This window comes from Panthera leo, chromosome B3 (genome assembly GCF_018350215.1).
Source record: "Panthera leo isolate Ple1 chromosome B3, P.leo_Ple1_pat1.1, whole genome shotgun sequence".
NCBI lineage: Eukaryota > Metazoa > Chordata > Mammalia > Carnivora > Felidae > Panthera > Panthera leo.
In genome coordinates, this window is record NC_056684.1 from 14,283,162 (window position 1) to 14,308,734 (window position 25,573).

The 25,573-nt window shown below is 41.2% G+C and overlaps 1 long non-coding RNA gene across 2 annotated transcripts; it reads right to left on the reverse strand.

Moving 5' to 3' along the window:
• Window positions 1-14,843: 14,843 nt before the first annotated feature.
• On the reverse strand, window positions 14,844-20,082 carry LOC122221128. 2 transcript variants are annotated; one of them, XR_006203089.1, is made up of 4 exons: window positions 20,050-20,082; window positions 19,642-19,833; window positions 17,591-17,768; window positions 14,844-15,006 (listed from the first exon to the last, which is right to left on the reverse strand). It is a non-coding gene; the product is annotated as an uncharacterized LOC122221128 (long non-coding RNA). The 2 variants fall into 2 exon arrangements; XR_006203088.1 differs by having other exon boundaries at window positions 19,642-19,838.
• Between the last annotated feature and the right edge of the window lie 5,491 nt (window positions 20,083-25,573).

Below are 25,573 nucleotides of genomic sequence, written 5' to 3' on the forward strand. Positions count from 1 at the left end.
CCCTCTCTCTCTCAAAAATAAATAAACATTAACAAAAATTTAAAAAAATAGAAAAAGGCACCTATATAGGCAATTGCTTCCTTGTAGAGGATACGGGTGAAGAAGAGGACAAAGATGATATGCAAGTCTGGTTTGGGGCACAGTTTAGGTACTGGTGCCACTCACTGAACTAATGAAGAAAGAAAGAGGAATAGGTTTTTGCGGAGGGTGATTATCTCAGTTCAAGATATTCTCAGCTCTGGCTATTTGTGGACAATTTAAGGAGCTATGCCGCCTAAAATAATTTCATCCAAAACTCTGGAGAGAAGACAGAGAGTAATTGGATTTGGGGATGTTCGGGTAGAACCCTGTGAAGTGTCTCCATAGAAGGGACTCACACATCAACGGCTAGTTACCACTCCCCTAACGCAATACTCATCCTTTTTTTTTTGTAACTTTTTTTTAATGTTTATATGTTATTGAGAGACAGGGAGAGAGACAGAGCATGAGCAGGGGAGGGGCAGAGACAGGAGGAGACCCAGAATCCGAAGCAGGCTCCAGGCTCCGAGCTGTCAGCACAGAGCCCGACGCGGGGCTCGAACTCACAAACCACGAGATCATGACCCGAGCCCAAGCCGGACGCCCAACCGACTGAGCCACCCAGGCGCCCCAATACTCACCTTTTATATCAGTTTAAGGGCCGTGACTCAGAAGTTAAATCCTGATAGCATGTAGTAGATGTGTTCCTTATCTATCCCCAAAATATACAAAAACAGTTGGGATAAAACCAGACTTTAGAATCTCCATGGCTTGTGCCTTACTGCATCGCATGAAATAAAAATCCATGTAACTAACCTCTTTTAAAGCAAAATCCAAATAGTAAGTTCTGCCTCGTTATTCTGCACGGATCGGGGTTAAGAAAGATAAGCAAAAATGCGTTTGGACAACACTTTGTGGTAGGACCGAATAGCCAGGCTCTGTGGCTTTTCACATTTCGTGCCGCGTGCTCAAATACAGGCTGGTGATACTGCTAAATATAAAGTCCCATATTAATTTTCTGTATTTAGGCGACCTCATCATTTCTGCAATCAGTTGCATAGTGGATAATTTAAAGCACTACAAAAATGCCATTTTTCCCAGGCCGATAAAGCAAAGAAAAATCCACTGATAGTGATTACAGCAGTGCGAAGAACATGACAGGGGGATCAGAACAGAGGAAGGAGCATGTTAATGACATTCACTATTCTCCCCGTGTCAATTCATCAGCATTTTTATTGCCACTATTTCTGAGCATACACTATTAGAATTTATTGAGTCAATCTGTCTCCATCACCTGTGATATAATATATTTTATTCCATAAGATATGGAATAATATTTATCTTTCAACTCCAATGGCTGGCTTTCAGGACAATAACTGCTTATCAACCAAGCATTGCAAGAGTAGGAGAGGTTGTACATTTTAATATCTGACCCGAGGGTTGGCATTTCAGCATCTCTGCGTTTGGTATTACGAAGTGTGCGGACTTCAATCCAAGAGATCACTCAGATTCAGTAGGTGTGGCGAATGATGGTACCAAATCACGTTTTGGAGTTCTAGCCTAGGGAAGCATATCGCGAGAAGGTGAGGAAGGAAAAGACTCGAGTCTGAAGTCGACCCTCTGAGACGTTTGCCCTGGATTGTCTATACCGGAATAAGAATCAAGTTCATGCCTGAGCTTGCTCGTAAGAAATACGGGAACGGAAAGTGGGCGTTTTGGCTTGAATTGCCTCGAACTGCTTTCATTGCAAACTCGAGGTAAAAGCCAATCTGCAAGTTGTGGCCTCGAGTCGTCGGTGTGATCCGGGGGGTGTTCGGGGCTGAACACGGTGCCTCTGCTTTTCACGTCGTTGATGTGGCCGGTATTTCACAGCCACTGTCTGGAAGGAGGATTGCTTTGTTGACGGCTGTGTGGTCCTTTGGAGGAGAGAATCCAGGTTTCGTGCAATCGAGTTAACCAAGTCCTCAACCTTCGCACAGTTGAGATGCCCGTCGTGCACCTCAGCTAATTCCGAAAAAGCAAGACTCGCTACGTTATCCTTCTCTGTGCTTTGATGAACACTTACCCCCACCCTCTTTCTCCCCAGAAATGTTGCATCGACGGGGACACAAAGGGCTGTCACAGCCCTGACATGATTGAATTGGTATTTGGTGGTTTCACCCCAGCAACGAAGGGGTCCGGAACTCCTGCTGGTAAAAAGCACTAATTTCTCTGCTTTTAGGTTTGCTCACCAGGAAGTCCCCTCTCCCGGGCAGAGAGCACAGAGTTACTTCCTGTCAGGCGGTTTATTGCTTGATTGTGTCAGCAATTGCTGACCTGCCTGAGTGGGTCGGGCAGCAGGTAAAAAGACAAAGATATCTGCCTTCCAACAGGCACATGCCAGCTCACCACGTGTGGTGTTACCACTCTGTGCACCCAGCGTAGCAATCTTTATTATTCCCTGCTGTTTTCGGTTTGTTTGTGTTTTGAAGCCTTAGTCCGAGCTTTCAATTCCAACAATGATCAATTGCCGTCAGATTTCTCTGTCCCACCCGCACACGTCTCTGGCCTCTTTGTTTATTACTTTCTGCATATTAGAAGAAAGGAAAAAAAGAAAAAAATGGTGCTGGAGTCATCCGAATTGAATTCACATCCCGGTTGAGCAACTTCTTAGCTGTTTGATCTTAAGTAAACCCATCTCTCGGAGCTGCAGTTTGCTTGTCATTAACGCCCGCCTGGAAGGGGCCACGAGAAAGAGAAATGAACCGATGTATGTAAAGGGACCGCCCCCAGGTCTGACTCACAGTAGGTGCATTTGCTTCCCTCAGGGGGGAAAACAAAAAATTAAAACAAACAAACAAACGAAACTTCGAGGTTAGATTATCCTCCCAAAAGAAAACAGGGTAGAGCGTTGCTTGTTGGTTCATTTATTTACTTATTACCGCACAGGAAGGGGAGACGGGAAGGAGGAAGTGTGGTTGGGAGAGATCAGGCATTAACCCCGTTGGGAATTGCTCTAAGTGTGTGTTTTGTGTATGCTACTAATATCTTCTTAGAGTCCCCATTTTAAAAGCAAGGCCTTTCTTTACTTTGGCACCACACAAGACGGTAACAATAGGATTAAAAGGAGTGTATCTGGTTTAAGATTTGTCTTGAAGCTTTACGGAAGCCAAAAGGAGGTGTTATATTCCCAGCTTAGCGGGGGAGCATTTGGCACAGGATACCTCAACCTCAAATCCTTGGCTGTTCTCCATACATTTGAGGTCGCTTTGTTGTGTGTGTACCTTTGTGTGTTGGTGTTGGGGGTGGGGTGAGGGGGGAATAGAGGAGGTTTAGGAAGGGGGTGTGACTTTGGGGAAAGTGAACGGAGCGGGGGACATCTGATCAAGTGATGTCTGGGTTTGGATCCGATCCTGATGCTCTCGTGCTCTGGCTGACTGTCTTGTGCACAAATGTCAGCTCTAACAACCTCAGCAGGCCCCGCTTTGGGCAAGTATTTTAGCCGTAAGGCACTTGATTTATCTGTAGAAGGGGGAAGAAAATATATCTCAGGGAAGCCAAAGGAGGAAATATTTATATAAAGCATATAGAACAATGACTGTTGATCATTTAACGTATGCCAATTTCCTCTTATAATGTGCCTTCTTACTTTCTGTCCTGCCCCTAGAGGAATCACAATGGGACCTTGATGCCCCATGCAATGCAAAAGCCACCTTAGACTTTAGGCTTTTCCAGAGAAGCCGTTTCAGCCCTTCTTTTCCATTCAGTGAAATTCCTTAGATCATTTGTCTTGATTGGACATTCAAACTATGATTCTGTGAGTCCCACCTGGCTCTCTTTCTTGAGTACATGAAAACAGGCAATCCAATTCAGGATCAAGAACGGAAGTTGGGGCGCATGGGTGGCTCAGTCGGTTAAGCATCCTACTCCTGGTTTCGGCTCAGGTCATGATTTCACGGTTTGTGAGTTCGAGCCCCGCATCAGGCTCTGCACTGACAGTGCGGAGCCTGCTTGGGATTCTCTCTCTGTCCCTGTCTCTCTGCCTCTCCTCTGCTCTCTCTCTCTCTGCCTCTCTCTTAAAAGGAAGAAAGAAAGAGAGAAAGAAAGAAAGAAAGCCCTCAACTGACCACAGGGTTCCAATGGAAAGGTAGTTTATTAAAGTCCTCTCCAAAGAGGTAATGTATATGAGCAGAGATTTTTATTGAAGTGAAGGAGAAATCTAGGCAAAAAAAAAAAAAAAAGACTATTTCAGAAATAACGGGGCTAACCTGATATTTTAAGAGGACAACAAATGTAGGAGAAGGGGATATTGGACAGGTAGGATGTGGGTCACATAGGTAGTCAGGAACCATCAATGATGGGTTTTGTTATCTATTTTCTATTTTACTGAACTTATTGTCTACTTAACAGAGAACTTACTGTGAATGATCAATGGTGAACAAATACTACTTTAAGTATTATTTAATCAACGCAGTGTGATTCCACGATGAACATGACAGTAACAGATTGGATTACGCAGCCTACTCCTTACTAGTAGACTGACTTTAGGCTAGGTACCAAAGTTGGAGCCTCAGTGTTCCCATCCATGAATTGGGAAGAAGATCACCCACCCACAGGGCTGTTCTAAGAATGTGATAAAGGTTATGTGAGATGTTTAACGATATAGTTGCAAAATAATAAGCACTTAAAAAATGTTACGCCCCTCCTTGTTCCTCACCTCAACCAGTTATTCAGTAACTTAAGCCTAGTTAGCTTTTACCACAGACAAGGTGCTTCAAAGGTGCTCCAGTCATTACTGTGTATGTAATATTGAAAATATACGATAAGTCCAGGCTGTGGAGGCCCTTGGATACTAGGTGAGGGAGGATGTTCTGTCTTTATACTTCATGACCTGTAATTCCCAACAATGGACAAAAACACCTCGTGTCAGGAGCTTCTCCATCCGTATCTTGCCCAGCTGAGAAGGTCCTGCTTGCCCACCGGTGCCACAACGTGAGAGAATGTTGTCGCTGGTGAGGTCTTCATTTGAAGAACCATGGCTCTCGTTCTGAAGTGTTCTGGTTACAGACGGAGGAGTCACAGACAAAGAGTTGTGTGGCCAGGGAAGGTTACAGACCGAAAGGGTGGAAAAGCACGGAGATGAATGGGGGGCCATAGGTTTTGTCGGGCACACTGTGGAAAGCGGTCCATGAGGATGCTATGAAAGACTTCACCGAAAGAAATGGTTACATCTGTGAAACTGGGGATGGTGAAGAGAATAGCCAAAAGATTCCGTGTTTCATTTCTCAGCTGCGTGTTGCCCAGCACTAGGTCCAAACTGTCACTGTAGTTTCTCCTAATGCAAACTTCAAGAGGCTGTGTGCTTCTGGACTGACATCCACCTGCTAATAGGTATCTGGGAAATCCATTTTCGACTCTATTTGTTAATAAATCTTAGTAAAGCATGAATTATAAAGAAATGTGGTGTCTTGGCTAGGAGAAATCAATAACGCTTTTAAACACAAACTCATTAGTATTAAAGATTATTCCCATTTTTCATTATATTGGGAAAGAAAGAAAATGATAATCATATCAATGCATGCCATCTATTGAACTGACACGATGTCAAATGCATTGTTCAAAATATTAAAATGTTTCATAGGTGCCGGATATTATTTATTTATTTACTACCCCTTTGCCCCCCACACACAATTCTTTTACTCTCCTATTCTCAATTCTTTCCAAAGAATATTTGAGACACCTTCTACAAAATGCATACAATTTACTAACACATAAGTAGATAAAGAAATCAGAAAGGCATATGTGACTATTAAAAATAGCAGGCCATATAAATGATAAAAGGAATAATTAATATATCATGTTCTTTAATAGCGGTTCCTTTTCATCCTATAATCTAAAGTACTCTATAGATATCACCCTATTAATAGTCCTGTTAGCTTTGCCCAGGTAATTCATTTTAGGGAAGATTAATATTCAATAAGATACAAGTCATTTGAGATTATCGTAGAAACAATAAATATTCTAGAAAACACTGTTCCATCTTTTAGGCCATTTTCACAAGTCATAAAAGAATTATAATAATAATTCTTAACATAACAAGAAAAGCTTGCTGGAGTATTGTCTGTGCATGTCAACTCAGTTTTACTCACACATATTCACATCCATTCACGCTTACGCATATGGTCCTGTTACAGTGCATTGTAGGTATACGCATACTTGCTTTGTGCAGAGACAAAGATTTTTCCAGAAGGCAACTAAGGAAGGAGGCTATCACATTTCTCATTTTCTTGGGTGTGCGAGCCAGTCCTGCCCCAGACAACTAGGCAAATGGCCTTTTGCCAAGCAGGATTTGATCACCGGGAGGCAACTCCTTGTCCCCACCTGTGACCACACACCCACCCCCCCAAGGTAATTGTAACAAGCACTTGGATTCCTTACAAGTAAAGGTGTGAGGGTGGGGTTACCCATGTCAACTGGTAAGAGGAGTGCAGGGATCATGCTAATCCTTTTACAAGGGATGCAAATCCACAAAGCATCTCAATGCCAGCCGGTCAGTGTGTTCGTCCTTTAAGGAATCCAATCAGCAAAAGTCTCTCCCAAGATAGCAAAACACAGTTTTTTTAAAGGGACTCAAAACTTTTAGTGGTGTTTTTGCATTCTACGTAACTCCACGCCCAATATTTATTGCGAAGTATTACTACTTTTTTTTTTCTTTTCCTGGTTGTTATTTAAAGGAGAAAATTTCATTAACAAACCATGGATATAAAATATGAAATCTAGATCACCTACTGCCAGGGAGAAGCCAAACTAAAAAGGATTAGTTTCTTTCACTGTCTAGAAATTTTTCATGGAAGACCTTGGCTGGCCTTTTGATATTAAAACTTCCTAACAAGTATTACACAGGAGTTTTAAATTAGAACTTGCTGTCACTGAGACAGTTATAAACTGTTAAATATGTCCTTTCTATGCTAAGCTCCTGTAAAGTATGCACACGGCCATGGCCGCGACGCTCTTCCTGACAAGTAGCCGGGTGAGATCACTGAGATTGTTTGCAAGCTGCCTGCAAGGTTGTGCAGGTGGCCGCGTGAAGTGTGTGTGTGTGTGTGTGTGCACATGTGCATGCACATGTGTTCAAAATAAGCCACGCTTCTCTGCTTCTCAAATCATATACTTCTCTTCAACGAAAAGTTCTCGTGGAAATGCACATTATACTCTTCAATGGCATCTAGAAACCAAAGAGTGATTTTCAAACTGGCTTTGCATACATTTGGACTAATTTAATATTGAGCTTTCTCAAATAGCAAGAACTTAAAAAGTCATTCTATGTCATCATTATCCATAAGGTATCATAATTTCGTTGGCTGTAAAAACTGAGCCATCGCTTAAAGGATTATTTTCCTATTATCATTATTTTTCACAAAACAGAAAAGTGGTGTGTGGGGTCAAAGGCCACATCGTAGGAAAAGTGGGAGGGGCGGAGAAAAAGGAGACTCAACCTCCCACCTTTTTTTTTTTTTTTTGGCTCCCATGTCTCATTTTGTGTATTTTATATTATTTTCCAACAGCCAACGTCTCCTTCAAAGGTTGATTCGGGAGGTTGCAAAAAGGACTCTGCTGTCTCCTGACTAGTAGAGCCCATAATTAGTGCTTAATTATAGTTTATATGGCCACTTTGGTCAAGAAGAAAAGAGCTGCTTTGTTACAGTCAATGAAGGTATTTAAAGCTATACCCAGGACAGGGATGGGTTTATTAAACACTTGGGTAAGCAATAATAAACTTACATTGATCGAGCAATTCGATAGATCTCTTTCATGTGCTGCCTTAAAAACAATCCAGGTAGAATTGAAAATAACTGGAAATCATGTTGCATATGCTAGCAGTAGTAATTCCCCACAAAGCCAATGTAACAGGAGAAACATAATCCCTCCTTCCAAGAAAAACTGACTTTCCCCAAACATGAGATAGTCCTGCTTTATGCTGACTTTGACAAAAGGGATAGATTTGTCTTATATTACATCATAAGTAATATGCTTCGAGAGCCAGGCATGGGCTCAGCACTTTTCTTGGCGTAGAAAGGTTGAATAAGTTGCCCAAGGTCACAGAGCAAGAATTCGAATCGAGGGGGTTTTGTCTCACAACCGAGACATTAACTTGAAATTGATGTTCACCGTCTTCGGCTTGCATACAGGAGGATGTTGCTTGTGTGAACATTTGCCATTCATAATTTTTAAGTTTTTTCACTTTATTTTTCACTGGCCATCCTTCCAGAATTAAACCTTACTGGGAGACAGAAACCCCTTCTTACTTTAGAAGCTAAAGGGACTGGTACTCATTTTCCTTGCTTCTCCTGCAGCAAGGAAAAGGCCATGCAGCCCAAGACGGCCAGTAGCCTGCAGAAACTTGAACTGGGAGCCAGGTTTGCTCAGAAGGGGGAGAAGAGGGTCATTCATTTTGCTGGCAGCAGATAGAGCCAATCTTCCTGGGTGGAGAGGGCTGCGGTGCCAGCACCCGTGTCCACGGGACAGGGGACAGTGCCACGGGCATGTGGCAATGCATGCTACAGCATCTGGGCTCATTGGGACCACAGCTGTGATGGTACAGCCCGGGTCTAGGCTGCTGCCTGGCTTCTTTTGGCTTCCAGGTTCTGAGATCGCTTCCATATTCTCCCCTATTCTCTGGAAGCTTCAAAAGTCGGTGCTCCCTGTTTCAACCCACCAGAGCTGGTCTGCTGCTTACAACTGAGATCTCTGACAAACACTTAATAATAAGTTGATGCTCTCCTTTATTTAAGTGCTCACCAACGTAATTGGGTTTGTCGTACTTTGCAATATCAGGTGAATTTCAAATTTTGACTTTGGAGAGAGACGCTGAAAGCTTTGTCATTGTTGGGCTGTCCCTGACAACCGTTCACCCAGCTTGAAACGTGTGGATAGAGGCAAGTGATCCGAGCCCACTGCTCCTGAACCTGCACACCTTCTGTTGGGGGTAGTGGGGAGAGGGGAGGGTGAGTTCATGGTCACACTTGTTAGTGCTGTCCTGGGATCACTGCTCAAAGCACAGGGTGAACCAAAAATGAAACTGGATAAGCTAACGTACAAACTGACTCCTTCTGCTTCCTCTATCACCTCTTACATTTTTTAGTAACAAAGATCATCCTCAACAAAATGCTGCAAACGTTGTGATTTAAAACAACACCTACCTCTTACAGTTCTGGAGGTCAGAAGTCTAAAATGAATTTTGCTGGGCTAAAATCAAGATGGCGGCAAGGGCTAGTTTCTTCTTGAGACACGGGGAGAATCCATGTTATTGCCTTGTTCAGCTTCTAGAGGCCGCTCACATTCTTTGGCTCATGGCTCCTTTCTCCACCTTCAAAGTTAGAAGCCTTGCATCTTCTCTCCTCTCTGACCTCTGCCTCCATCGTTAGATCTTCCCTACTGCAATCCTCCCGCTTCCTTCTCATAAAGACCCTTGTGGTTACTTTGGACCTCTCTGAATAATCCAACATCATCTCCTTACTTAGCTCAAAATCCTTAACTTAATCACATCTGCAAAGTGCCTTTTATCACGTAAGGTAACATATGCATAGGGTCCAGAGAGTAGGCAGTGAATGGGGGCATTTTGGGTACAGGGAACAGTTGCACAAAGACGCTGAGACAGTTTGGAACAGGGTACAGTTGAGAAATTGAAGAAAGTCAAATGGAATATTGCAAACAATGTAGCACAAAGAGGCAACAGGGAAATAAAAAACGTCCAATGCACAGAGAAAGCCTTGAAGACCAGGTCGAGGGCTCTGCTAGATGGCCTTATCCCAGAGAAGCCAAGATCCCATGTATATTTTATATATACGCATATGTTTTTTTTCTATCATTTGAATGTTTCACATAGTTTACTTAAATCGGAGACCACTATAAACTGCCTTGCTCTGGTATGTTTTCTGTATCTGATTTGCGTGTGTCAAGATGGCCGTGAATCCAGAGTGAACTGATTGGCAACACAGCATGAGAACAAGAGACAGAAGGACCCGTGAGGACTGTGCACAGTATATTCCAAGAGAAAGACAGGAAATCAGACTCCAGCATACTTCCAGAAGACCAAAATGTGAGATGGAACATCTCCTTCACCCTCCTTCCTGTCTGAACCCTGTTGAGACACAAGCCGTCCCAACTATGGTGAGGAGTCTCTGAGCAGAAGCAGGACTTTCAAAATCATGGTTAGCAAGGCAGCGACATCCATAACCTGGGGGACTGAAATAAAGCATCATAAGGTAACATGAACAATATATCGTAAAGCAAAGCCAATTCCTGAAGAAACACTCTAAAATAAACAAGAATCATCCGTGTAAGTCTTCTGTCTTTCTTGAACAAACTTTGCCCTGTTGGGTTATTTTTCAACTCAGTCACTCTGCCGTTGATTCGCCTGAGAGTTTTAATTATGTACACTCATCTTGTTTGTAAAGTATCTGAACTCCCTTCTACTGACTTGAAAGTTTTAAAGCCTTTTACATTCGCCGCCTCTCTTACTTACACATGTCCTTGAAAAAAGAAAAAAAAAATCCATATTTTTATGTCCCATTGTAAGAGTAACTACGCTTGTCCTCAAAATATAGATAAAATTATTTAACTACTCATTGCACTTTCCACACAAAGTCCACCATCTTCCACAGGATTCCTAACAATTCTGGCGAGATGATATTTTCCTGGTCACCTCAGCCTTTGACTTCTTTTCTTGGATGAATTAGTTTGGTGTGGAGGTTAATCTCATCTTTCTGTGCGTAGTTCACCAGCCCCTTGATTCTTATGTGTGCAAAACACTTCATGGAAGTTTTCAACTGTTTGTTAATTTTTAGCAAGAGAAGCTCTGGTTAGCTTATACGAAGTGAAGAACAAAATAAAATAACAATAACAATGTAACATGTATTTATTTTTTTAATTTCTTTATTTTGAGAGGGGGAGAGAGAGAGGTGGCGAGAGACTAAGGTAGGTTCTGCACTGTTAGCCCAGGGCTGGACACAGGGCTCGATCCCATGAACCGTGAGATCACGACCTGAACTGAAACCAAGGGTCGGACGCTTAACTGAGTCACCCAGGTGCCCCAACCATTTAAATATTAAATTGTTGCAACTCTGAGCCGCTTCTCCTAAGTGTCAGGATTTCACATCTTCTTCGGAGGTTGTCAAGGACTCTCTCCAGGAGTACTCAGTCTGAAAGGGAAGATGCTAGAGACCTTTGCAGGAATTATAGTCAGTCTTCTGAAAGAATCTCCTCTCCTCTGCTGTGACTGACTCATGGTGGTGCCACCCAAATCCCCTTGCAACCATTGTTGTCATTTTCCACAGTCGTTTCTGAGGGCGTTTACCACAATCACTGTCACAAGCTTCTCGTTTAATGTCCTAATAGCACATCTGAGGATTCCTTCCTCCTTCCAACACCGTCTTCCATTGGTTTCTGTGAAACGATGGTTGGGTTTGCCTTGGCCCTCTCCTATCCTCTTCAACTCAGCTACGATGTGTTGAAAGTCTTTAAGACTCAGTCCCAAGCCTCTTCACTCTGTATAGTTTCCTTGTACAGGCTCTGATCTACGCGGGTTACTCAAATTGTTCTTAAGCTCAAAGATTTAGACTCGAAGATTTAGACTCCAATGCTCATCTTCATTGGGATGTTCACCACGTCTGTGAATAAACTTAGGTTCTTTACAAACCCTCTTTCCAAACTTGGTTCCATTCATGTTCCTACTTCATCAACCATCCATCCTGCCGGGGAAGTCAGAAACTAAATGTCCTTCTTAGTTCTCTGCTCTCACTTGTGGGTGTTTCTGATGCAACCAGATTCTGTTGATTTTACCTTCCGTAACTCTCCTGAGAACTGCAGTCTCGAGAGTCTGTTATTTCACACTAGCATGACTAAATGCCTTTCATTTCTTTATACGTGGTATGCTTTCTACTTTCTTAGGACTTCTGCACCTGACAGAATCACCACTTAGTTAACTCAGATTCCAAATCTCCGCTCTGGATCATAGAAAGATGTGGCGAACTTCCCAATTTAAATTAGTTTCTTTTATTTTGCGTGCCTGTGAGCCCTTATTCTTTGCCTCACATGACTTCACGTGATTTTTTTTTGTATTCATTTAGGTGATTGTTTAATATGTCTTCTCCACTAAATTATAATTTTCAAAAAGACAGGACCCGTATCTATTTTGTTCATTAATATAGCCACCATCTCGCACAAAATTGGGCATATAATGATTATAAATATACATTTACGTAATGAACAAATGAACTTGTGGCTCAAAAAAATCACAGTAACCTTTCAACGAGGTCAGAGATCAATAAGCTTTTAGGTCAAGGCCAGATAATAAATGTTTCAGGCTTTGTAAACCTATAGGCTCTGTGGCAACAATTTGCTATTATAGTATGGAAACAGTAATAGACAATCTGTAAACAAGTGGTAAATAACTCCATATAAAGAGCATTACATCTTTCTTTTTGATCATTTTTCAACCTTTGACAAGGTTCCAAATTCCTCCAGTTCAAATTACTAAATAGGACGGTTAACACATCCATCTTTCCTCTAGAACAAAAGCCAGATGCTTGTTTTTATTCTCTTCACTGAAGGGCCGCCATACTTGGTGATTTCCTAACACAAAGGAAATCAACCCCGAGGATACAAAAGATTTCACTATCTCCCCATGGGAGCTCTTTAATGATGCTGAACTGGTCAAAAGCACTTTTTCGGTCATATTACTGTTCACAAATGTCAACTTCTCTCACCTCGATGGGTAAAGACTCTACTTCCCCAACCCGTGGCCAAGTGCCTTGCTTTAGCAAATGTATTGTGATCCAAGGTATTGGGTGTCGATTCCAAGCAGAAAACTTAAGACACAGGGTGTGTTTCTTTTCTGTTGCTCTTCATGCTCACTAATATTCTAGATAGAGGCTAGTCTATGGGCCTGGGCCCAAAGAGAAGATAACCTGCAACACGTTTGCTACCTACATAATGGATTTATAATGGAAGTGAGAAATGCATCTGTGTTGTTTGCAAACCACCGCAATCATGGAGTCAATTCTTATTGCATCACATCCCCCCCACCCCCATCCTGACGAATAAACTGGAAACCTCCCAGGTCAGATGTCCTTCTTGGAAAAGCCACTGTTGATGAGGAATAACTATATTCTACATTGATGTGAGAAGGATCCCAATTATAGTCAGTAATAGCATGATGAGGTTAAATTGAATGGATGGGCAACCCTTATAACAAAGGGCACAAACCATGTTTTGTGAAAATGTTTTAAAAAATGGAACTGATGAAATTACTTTGCAATTTTTAATAAAATATGCCAGCTTTCTATAACCACAGGAGATCTGGTGTGATTGCCTAGCATTCTTGCATAGCAAAGATTGGAGCTGATTTTCAACTGCTCCCTGTAAACATGGAGTCCACTCTTTAGTTTGCCACAGTCCTCTCCACTCATATAAAAAATACACAGGCCTCTCACCAACTTTCCCTGAACCTGCCCTTCCCATCTGCCATGGCAGACTCTGTACCTGGCTGGCATCCTGGCTATACCCTCAGTCACTCGGTTCTTGAGGCCAGTGACCGTGCCTTCCTCAACTTTGTATCCTCAGCCCTAACACAGTGCTTGGAACACAACATATGTTCAGTATATATGAGCTAAATACATAACTATAATTGAACTACTGTGCTAGAAACTTCTCTAGAGTCAAAATTTGATCAACGAAACCTCAGATTCACTTTGAAGTGAAAAGTCTATCAATCCATCTAAATACTTATTAAATCCAGGGCATCCGGGTGGCTCATTCGGTTGAGCGTCTAACTCTCGATTTCAGCTCAGGTCATGATCTCACAGTCCGTGGGACTGAGCACTGTGTCGGGCTGTGCACCGACAGTATGAAGCCTGCTTGGGATTCTCTCTCTCCCCCTCTCTCAACCCCTGCCCCCCTCAAAATAAATAAATAAATAAATAAATAAATAAACAAATAAATAAGTTTTAAAAAGAAATTTTTATTCAATCCAAACACGTGTTAAAGAGACTATGTAGGCAAGATGGGAGAAAAAGAACAGAGAGTCCGGGCAGGTCAAGGGGTGTATGATATTGACAAGTTATGAAGCCTGCAGGATCTTTTCTGATACTCAGTGGAACCTTTAGGGTTTTAGAAGAAGCAGAAAATGTAAAGACATTTTCATCCCTGATATTTAGCATCACTTAATCTGGCACTCTTGTTCCAAGCCAGGTATGGTAAGGTTCATCCAAATCTCAGGAAGAGAGAATAAAATTTGATGTCTGTGAGCCCAGAACTTTAATATTAATCACAAAGGCTATATCCTTTTCCCAAACCTGCTGTATTTCACATCTCTGTCCTTCCCTCTCCCACCCTCTTCCTTGCTCCATTACACTTTATTCTCTTCTTGGGGGTGGGTGGCAGAGGGAGAGGTAATTCATGCCGCATCTTCAGACTGTGTGCAGAACGTTGTCTCCCTTCAAGGTGAACGACACTAAGTCAAACTCTTCTTTCAAGGGGTGAGAATGGGATCAGCAGTCAGGAAAAGAACTACACACACAGATCAGCAGAATCTTGCCCAAAATGGATATGGCCCAGAGAGACCTCTTGGATGTAGTGTCTATTTACTTCCTGGTATAGTTAAGAACTGCGTTTTAAGACATGCACAGGATTCGGGACTAGAAATGAGAAGGCTGGGGTGATTTCTTTTTTTTTTTCGTTGGCAATTTTATTTCTTTACAGCAATAAAGAAGTTATGGGGTTTCACTGATTCATTTTAATAAAAAAGAAATAAATATATAAGCAGTGATTTTTATTATATTTCGGTTTTCATGATACATTTGATTTAATTAACATAACGCTCTCACCGCTGACAACATTTTACAAAGAACTGCTCTTAAGTAGAACTCTGCATTTGACTTCAGTCTCTCCAGGGTTCTTATCATCAATCTGCATCACACATGGTTTTTTGCAACAGGGGAATCACAATATCTTGTAAAAAAATAATAAACTCAGTGAAAGGAACTTGCTCAGAGTGCCTATACTTGATTCATAGGTGAATTTCTATTGTCCATTATCATTTATATCTAATATGAACCATTCTACACTGCTTGCCTCTAATCCCCATGCTTGTTAAGGAGCTTAAGAGGAGAATCAGTTGATTTCAAGGCCTTTTGGAGTTCAAGGGCAAAGTGATTATTTCCTTAAAGGAAAAAAAAAGATCACGGACTCATCACAATTTCCAAAGTTCAGCTCTTTTTTGCTTCACTAATTAGAAGCCAGACCAAATGCATATCTAGAGGCTTTTATACAAGCTATCAGCCCTTTGCCCTGGGACCAATTACAGAAAAGTATCTTTTACACATTACTCTCTGTGAATATCTAGTGTTCATACGAGCTGTCATGTTTCACCATGAGTCATGCTAAGACCATATAATCACATGGTTGGAGAGCTAATGATATGTTTGCTCTTCTCGCTTTAACTCACAAACACAACTGCACTTAAACGCCCGTGGCTTATTTGTAGCTTAAACAGTAAGGTGTATAAACACACATACATGCGAACGTTTTGTCATTTTTTTTTTTTTAAAAGAGGACACTATTGAATCAGTAAATGTAATCACGCTTTTTCATCTGAAGAGTATATTCCTAGGTTTAATTCTGTCCCTAGGAATGTTTTTTTTCTTGCAAAATGAAAGCAACAGTTGAACATACGTATTGAGAGCCTGATTTGGATATCAGCATGAATCTGTGTGTGTGTGTGTGTGTGTGTGTGCTTTCCGATGTGTTTTAGAGAACTATGGATGCACTGGTTATGGAGATCTACTGTTTAAAATGGCTTCGTGTTTCCAGTTGTACTGCTCTAGGGGTGGGGGAGATGAGAGAGAGAGAAAGAGAGACAGAGATTGACTTTGACCAATTGGCTCATGTGGTTACGGAAGCTGAGAAGTTCAAGATGCACCCCTGGCAAGCCCCAGACCCAGGAGAGCGAGTGGCATAGCCAGTCCAAAGGCCAGCAAGCTAGCGACCTAAAAAAAGAGCCCAGGTTTCTATTTCCAGTCTGAGGGCAGGAAAAACACCGTGTCTCAGCTTGAAGGCCGTCAGGCCAGAGGAGTGCCCTCTTACCCACAGAAGGGTCTGATTTGTATTTTCAGGCCTTCCACTGTTTGGAAAAGGCCCATTCACATTAAAGAAGACGATCTGCTTTACTTGGTCTGTTGTGTAAAGGTCAGTTTCACTAAAAAAACGTTCTCATGAAAACACTCAAAATAACGTCTGATGCAACGTCCATGGCTCAGCCAAATGGACACATAAAAGTAACCATTTCACCTCGAGGTCCTCCTATGTATGCCTCTGGTAGCCCAATGTAATTTGATGTAAGTAAGCCAGGGTCTGAAAGGTCTTAGCTCTTGTCAGAGACCTTTAAAAATTTGAGACATTTCAAGAAAACAAGAAAAACTCACCCTGAAGAAGGTAGCAATGGGTTCTCACAGTTGATAGTCTCTAGCAAGAACATGAAGAGGTCTTTCAGAGATGACATTTTGAAATTAGGATTTTTAGTAAATGCCATGTGCATATATCAATAACTCCACTGTTTAGAAAGGGCCACCAGTTGTGACATTACAAGTAACTGTTGTCATTGAGCGTTATTAATGTCGGATGGTGAGGGACAAGTCTCACAAAATGATTTTCCATGTCTTCCTCTGGAGGCAACATTTGGTTATGGTTTACAGAGGGGGAAAAACATGGCTTTCTCTCTTAATTGCTTTCGCTAGAAAGCTACGGTAAGCTTTATTTTGTCGGATATTGCACTTACGGCCACAAAGCACAGCATACGCTGACTCCCTATTTTTGATATGAGGGGAAGAGATTATTAAAGAGAAGATTTAAGGAAAGAGGAGAGAGTCATCTTGTGAAGAATTATATACCGGTGTTGGGATGGTGAGCTAAGGCTTCCGATAGGATATTCTGAGAAGAAGCATTTGGAAATATTTGTAAACTGCTTACTTTGTGTAGATATTATATGAGTGAGGGTCTTTTAGGTTCAGGATGAGACTGACGCCCCAGGGTGAATTTGGTTTATCTGGCTGATCAATAAGGTATTCCTTCCCTTCTTCACGTCCCAACTTACATTTTGTATTTCAGTTCAATGCCCTTTCCAAAGAGAGAAGAAAAATTCTTTGGTCAACGGCACACAAATAAAAGCCATCCCTTCCTAAAAGTGCCAAATAAGTATTCCAGGTCCATTTACCACCCGCCCCCCGCCCCCCGCCTTGTTAATTGTAGTCTCTGTACCTGTCCACATAATTTTGGGCAATTCACTCTAGAAGAATTTGGCCAGAGTTGCTTAGATTTTCTTAACGTCTGCACTATGTGTCCAGTTTCATGAAATTAACTATTCCTTGCAAGAATTCCATTCTGGTTTTGATTTCATAGGGGTGGATCCAAATTCAAGATCTCTTACTTTTAATAATACACTTCCTAGTTTAGTAAGTCATAATGGATGGTACTAATTGTTGGGGAACGAGAGATTAGAGATTAGCCTTTCCAGATTCTTCCCCACCAAGATACTTACTTGACTGTCTTCTCTCTCGCTTCCCTTCCAACATAGTTTCCATTCATTGCACCTTAGAGTAGTTCTGCCCCTTCACATCGTGCACTCTAGGCTTCATGTAATCAAGGCATTTTTTTCGCTAGGAGCTGGGAGGGATCAAGAAACACACAAGCAGCGTGTATTTCCATGAAGGAGATAGCTGTATAAACAAACATAATGTAAGACAGAACATAATACCGGTAACTTAAAGACACATGTAGTATGCTATGCAAACACAGAGGACCCAGAAGTAGTGGGGACTGGGAAGGCTTCCATCAGATGGTTGCATTTGATCTGAGACCCTCCAAATGAAAATTCTTCTATGATTGTGGTAAAATACACATAATACAGAAAACAGTTAAAGTGCATGGATATGATTCTAATAGTCAGATTAAGACACTGAATTCCAGGAATGGACCAGTTGCCCACCACAACAGGAAATTTGAAAGCACATGAATGGTTTTCGTGGATGCCTGGGGTGTGGGAAGTTTAGAGAACATTAGAACATAAAATAGGTAAATTGGGCCAGAAAATGCTTGATTCTCATACGAAATTCTTGGAATTTCTTTTGCAAATTATGGGAAAACAGATGGCATTTGGGGAGGGTTTTAAGGCATGAAACTATCTCTAAGAAGATAGTCATTGTAAATGAGGGTGGAAATGGAGACAAATGGCAAACAAGGAGACAGAGTAATATCGTAAATGTCCAGATTAAAAAAAAAAAAAAAGTAAACGTGATGAATAAAATAGCAAGATGCACAGCCCATTAAATTTAGAAGGTTGGCAAAGAAGGAAGACCTGATAAATAAGACCTTAAAATGTTGAGAATTGAGGCTGCTGGGAGCTGATTCAAGAACGAAATGTCAAGGAAACCAATGAAAAGGTAATTTCAAGAATAGAAGCGTTTCAAGATGAACGTGGCAGGCAATATTGGCTCACTCTTCAGAGATTTCAAGTGGGCTGAAGGGTCTCACGTACATTAGAAAGCAAAAGCAAACCAAAACAGAAAACCTTGCTTCCTTCGGTATTATGCGTTCAATTGCTCCAGAAGCTTCCCAAATCAAAGTTTTCAAACTCTGAAAACTGGAGAAAAGAAAACCATTTGGAAGTCCAGAGGAATTTCCAGCATAAAGAAGGACAGAGTGAGACAAGCCAGGGTAGTTCCGGAATTCGGCTCAGGAACTACAAGCTTAACCAAGACAGCAAATTTTAGTTTTTTCGCTCTATAACTTCTTTCAAAGGACCCAGTAATTCAGCATTTAAAGAAGCTGCATATACATATACAGTCTCCAAGTTACAGATGCGGAAATAAAAGATAGGTTCAAAAATCAATTAAAGAAAACATTAATACATATTTTAGGGATGTTTGATCAGGGAGGATACCAAAAAATAGTGCAAACCAGCAACCAACACTATATAAAATCTTATTTTATCAAGAAAGACAAGCAACAAAAAAAGAAATGGAAGATTCTAATAAGATTTCCTAATGTATGCATATTATAATTGAATATAATATTTCTTAAGCCATTCATTTGCTGCCTAAATGTAAATTAAATTAAATTATGTATTGATTTGTAAGCCAAAATAAAAGCACAGATTGCTTTAATACATACAAAGCAGACGCTTTAAATATCCCTATATTCCACGTATATGGGGCAGTGCCTGAGTTATGAATACCCACTTAAGAATACCTATTCCTAATTTAGGAATAAATTGCACTTGAGACCCTAACTGCACCTCTGTGACATATAAGGGAAGGTGATCAATATTGGACACTGTGAGGGAACCGCCAAGATGTAATGAAAGTGTTAACTCACCATGCTGCCATTTTTGCTACGTTCTAGGCAAAGGAATAATCCTGGGAGAGGTTCCGGAGAAGCCATATTTTAAGCTGATAAATTGATGACTATGTTCTTCTTCCCTTCCAGGTGGGCCTCCGTGAAGCATAGGTCACCAGAGTGACCACATCCCCTAACCACCACCACCACCACCACGAAAACCTAAAAATCTCTTCTACGGCCACCATGTCTTACCATAGTTGTGCCTTGGCTGGTTGCAATCTCCTTCGTAGAGTTTTCTTTAAACTGATTGATGCAGAATAGTGAAAAAGACAACTCCTGGTTTCAAATGGAATCATCAAAATGGTCAAGTTGTTGTGCAGTGTCCAATCTTTTAATCTGTTCCCTGATGTGGCCCATTCATTAAACTACAGAATCCATCATCCGCTGTCCTTGGTGCATGGAGGAATTAACCAGGAGAAAGAGTTAAGTGGGGAAAAATATTGTTTCCTAAGGGTATCTATAAAGATAGAACGAGATATAGTTGGAGCGGCCTTGAAATGTAGCTTAAATGAAGTCCACTAAAAAGACTGGGGACGTTGGTAGCTTGGAGCAAAGGGCCCAGGAGAGGAGGGATTATTTAGAGAAGAGAAGGGTACTCACGTATGAACCAACGACAACAAGAATAAAGAACCTGAGAATAAAAGGATACAAACATAGTCTTAGGAATAAATTTGGGGAAAAGTTTATTTTTATTTATTTATTTTTACTTTTTGTAGAATGAATAATAGTGACACAGAAAACTAATGTACAATTTTAGGTCTCACATCTTATTCTCGGAGCTTCTCTTTATACCAACATTCAGGTCCCTAGGTAGATTTTCTTGGCAGTCTGGCCATAGACCACTGAGCTATGGATGCCCAGCTGACCCGATCTGACCTCATGAGATTGTTCTCTTAGAAATATAGAAACAGGGCAGAGAAATGCTAGTAAACCTCTATTAACTGAATGAGCTGGGAAGTGATTAATACAGACATGCAATGGTCCTGACCTCCCCCCCTTTGTTTGCCTAAACTGAGGAAGTTATTCTATAAAAGAGAAAGTGGAAATTGGAGCAGTTGTGAAAGAAACAATGGTAACATCTCACGGGTCCCACAGAACCACTCGGTTTGTGTTGGTTCCCAACTTCCCAGTCCTCGTGCCAAGATGGAAATGAAATATGGTTTATATCTAGCCTTTGATTCTGTGAGCTCTCTTAATAAATTATCTTTTTCCCTTTGTATGTGTTAGTTTGAACGGTTTCTCTTCCTTATAACCAAACTATTCCCAAAATAAAAAAAATGAAAGGACTTTTATGGTCTCAGTATACATTTATTCAGTATATACTATTTCAGTGTACGATATACAGGTCGTATATAATATTTCAGATTTGTTTTGGAATTAAATAGATTTCTCTGAGATGGGCTCACTCCTAGTTCCGCCATCAGTCTATAATAAATCAAGCGGAGCCAAACCATGAGAAACGTTGGATGACATTTTTTAGAATATTGGGAAGCCATTTCTCAAAGAAGATTTAAAAAAAAATCATATCTCTCTTGAACATAAACATTTTCCCGACAATTAATTAAGTTTGTATCTTCCAAATAAAAGGAATAATCCCAAATGCACCCAATGTGCAAATGAGGAAAACTTAATTTTTATTTTTTTATTTTTTAAATCACTGACTTCCCCAAAGGACGGTTCAGATCCATGAGGAAGGACAAGACTCTTTTAACTGGTAGCCGCAAAGTTGGAAATAATTCGTGTTTGACTGGACAGGGAGAGATATGAGAATGGTTAAAGCAGTTCATTAATGTCTGTCACAATACAGAAGGTTTAAGTTAGTATAAATTTCCAACTGGAGTAATGATGATAAGTTTCCTCTTTTGAAAGGGAAGGACTGAAGGCAGTAGAGCTATCTCTTATTTATTAGGTATTAATGGGGGATAAATATTATTGTCCAGGCTTCTGGTTCAAGTGCACTAGTGAACTTGGTAAAAACTTCCCACTAAGGACAACCAGAACAGCCAAATGAAATCTAAAAATCTGTCTACTTGAAGACTCTTTAAATAATCTTAATTCTAGGAATATCGTTAAGATTATACCAGAGTGCAAGAAGGCCCCAGGACCTGTCAAAGGAAAACATATGCTGTTTTGGAAGAAGATAAAATCATGCAAGCTTTAAATTATTTCAACAGATAATTTTCGAATGTAATATCAGACAGAAACATGACCAGGCCCACGAGGAATTCAAAACTATGTGGAACAAACACAGTAGACATAGGTTATTAGGGGTTCCAGAATTTGGAATCATCAGAAACAGGTTTTAAAGCACAGCTGTATTTACTTCATTCTACAATTTAAAAAAAGGATGTGAGAATTTTTGAAGGGATCTTAAACTAAAGAAGAAAATGAGAAGGAGGAGACAAAGATGAGAAGATGAAGACATAGAAGAGGAAGGAAGAGCAGGTAGAAAGAAAGAAAGAAAGAAAGAAAAGAAAGAAAGAAAGAAAGAAGAAAGGGAGGGAGGGAAGAAGGAAGGACAGAAGGAAGGAAGGAAGAAGAAAGGGGGGAGGGAGGGAAGGAAGGAAGGGAGGGAGGGAAGGAGGGAGGGAAGAACGGAGGGACAGAGGGAAGGAAGGATGGAAGGAAGGATGGAAGGAAGGAAGGAAGAAGAAAGGAAGGGAGGGAGGGAACAAGGAAGGACAGAAGGAAGGAAGGAAGGAAGGAAGGAAGGAAGGAAGGAAGGAAAGAAGGGAAGAAGGAAGGAAATGAAAAGGAAAAAGAAAGGCAGACTAAGTTTCAAATGGCTTCATCATGGAATTCCATCAAACTTTTGGGGAAGAAATTATGCCCATCTCACACTCTTTCACAGAGGAGGAAAAGAGAAACTTATTATCTCTTTTTACAGAGGAAAGCATGGCTCTAACATGCACCAAAATCTGATTACAAGAAAGGAAAATTATAGTACTTAAAAGCTAAACTTTTAGAAAACTGAATACGGCCAAATATAAACATGGTCATCTCCAATAACCAATTTCGGTGAATTCAAGTTTTCAAGGTAGGTTTCATATTTGAAGTAATCACTGTCTTCACAACATTAATCAAGTGAAAGTGAAAAACTGCATAACTGTACCAATGGATGCATACAAAACACGTGGAAGCTGCTTAAATACATATTAGTAGTAAATGCATCATGGTGTATTCATACAATGGAATATTAGTTAGCAATAAAAGTGAATAAACTGTAGCACAGACACACAGAAAAAGTCCCACAAAGATAATGTTGGTCAAAAGAAACCAGACACAAAAGAGTAAATGCTGCTGGATTCCATTCCCAGAAGATGGGAAAAAAATGCAACTGCAGCGTTTAGGACGCATGCACAGGCGGTATAAAGAAACAAGAAGGTGATTATATAAATTCCAAGGTAATGATTACCTTCAGAAAGAGCCATAGGAGGTGGTAATCGGGGGGGGGGGGGGGGGGGGGGGGGCAAAATCGGGGACACTGATCATGCTCTATTTCTTGACATGGGTGAGAATTACATGGATGTTCATTTTGTGATAAATCGCTGAGCTGCGCAACTTTAGTTGGTACAGTCTTCTGCACAGATTTTGGTTATGTTTTATAAAAAGTCTTTACCAATCATATCCCCCTTACAAAGGAAAGAAGTAGATCGTCGTATCAAAGGCTTATGACAAACACGAAAAAACTGATAAAGAAGCAGTATTCTAAGGGCGCCTTGGATGGTTCCTTTGAGTGAGCATCCAACTCTTGATTTTGCCTCTGGTCACGATCTCCCAGTCGTGAGATCAAAACCCCCCATGGGGCTCTGTGTTAAGCGTGGAGCCTGCTTCAGATTCTCTCTCTCCCTCTCTCTCTCTGTCCCTCCCCCCTTAAAAAAAAAAAGAAAAAAGAAAAAGAAAGAATCAGTATTCTAATCACTCATACGAACAAATGCAAAACAGCACTTTTGACCCTCCCTCTTAATTTATGTCTACCCAAGTAAAGACTAAATCATCTCCGGGACATACAAATAATAAAAGCTATAGCCCATATGAAGCGAACTGAACCGTGACCTCAGCCACTGAAAATACACCAAAATATTTTGCTCATGTGTAACTTTGAGAATGTGCTTGAGACATGAAACATAAACATAAACCCCAGCAGATAACCCGTGAAGTGCTATAACGAACAAATGAGTTTATCGGTTTACTTTAAAAAAAACAACTCCGCGTCATGCAGAACACATATTTTTACACTACTTTGATGTGCAAATGGTTTATCGGGCTTCCTTTTACTAGTTAGATCGTCGCTTTAGATCCATCAAAACTGCAACGCTTCTGCAGGACAGAAGCTGGGCGCCATTTTATTTCCGCTACCCGGAAACGTGTCCAGGAATAGGTACCGGTTAACAGTGTACGTTTAATTTTCAACAGGCCAAATCTGAGCCACATCTGAGGTAAGAAAGAATACTGAGTCAAGGATGAGAGAAGTTAGGAAAGTCACTGTTGAAAAGGGGACTGGAGAAAGAAGGGCCCATCCTCAGAAACCTTCATAAAGGGAGAAAACGGTTGGCCTGAGGAGGCGCGGAACAGACTCAGCTGGGAGATGAGACTAACACAGATTTCCCCTGGAAACCTGACCTTTCAGAAACATGGGAGCCATGCTTTGTTGTGACAAGTTAACTCTAAGAAGGTAGGGAGGGGTGTTTCAAGAGAAGAGAAAACAAAACAGGAAAAGGGTGGAAGGAGAAGGTGGGGAGAGTTTCTGGAGGGAGGGAGCGAGGTTTACCGCAGGGGGAGGGCACATGGAAATAGAAACTGAGGTAGAAAATGATTTTGCCCGGGGCTATAAACCTAACTCATCACACACACACACACACACACACACACACACACACACACACACACGATTTTACTGCTTGGTGTCTTTAAAAAGTGTTGCATTTCAGTCAAAATATTGCGGGATGAAGGTGGCCACATATGACAGGTAAGACGCCAATCAATGGATTTGACCCTCTTTTCTTTTTTTCCCTTTTGTGCCAGGTCAATCAGAATTGTAAAGATGCAGATCTGACCAACTTTCATCAGCCAGTAGAACTCCCCACTGTCCCAGTTAATGGAAGGATGCTTTAAAATGGCTCCCTGGCAGGGATATGTACAATTATTACAAACAGAGTAGGGGCGAGAACCCTGGAGCAGGGCAGGTCATGGTGTGTAAATGGCCGGCCCTCCAAGCATCTGTTCCTTCAGCAGAGAGATTAGGGAAGCTCTTGGTCAAGGGGCAGCAGAGGGCACTCCAGGCCACCTCAGGTTAAGTTGTGGTCACTTTATCTCTTGTTGTTGACGCAAAGTCCTGAGGCCACGGCCCAGGGTTTTCCTGCAGAAATGTGTTTACAAGCAGGTCAAGGACTTGCAGACAGATAACCATTAGCAAAACAACTTTTCTATTGACAACAGAGCAAAGAAAGGTGTGTCTGCGGATGAATTATCACTTGCTTCTTAAAGGAAGAAGAACGCTCAGTCAGATCACTAAATCCCAGCTTTCTTACCCCTGACCGAATTTTCCGAGGCCCATAGGAAAAATGGTTTCTTGCTTTTCTCACAACTATATTCACATCTCAGCAACCGCGGATAAATCTGTAAGGGCCCTTTTTAGCCTTCAGTACGACCTGCAAATTATCCATTTGGGTCTTATTAAGATGAAGAAACGATGTTGTGCCAGGATTAGAAAAAAAAAAAATTCGAGAGAGCATTTCAATCTCTTGGGCAAGTTTTGGGAATATCTTATGATGGGCAGGGAAAGCGAATTCTTGAACTCTTGGTAAAATCCTACATTTCTGAGACCTAAAGATGGAAGAAGGAGATAACCCAAGCGCCTTGAGGCAAGTGGGGGAAGAAAAAGCAAAACAAAACCAATCAACAAACAAATACACAAAAAGGCTTAAAATAAGGTTATCAGCAACAACGTGAATGAAAAGCTTAGCTAATGAACACGTTCAAAGCTTTGAAAACTGTAGCCTAGTTCAACTTGGAGTGTGAGGTAACTTTTGCATAGAAGCTGGAGGCCCGGTGGGGTGGAGGGGGGGGCAGGCTATGCTCTTATGCTAAAGAAGGGAACTCGCATTTTCACTAAAGGAGAAAA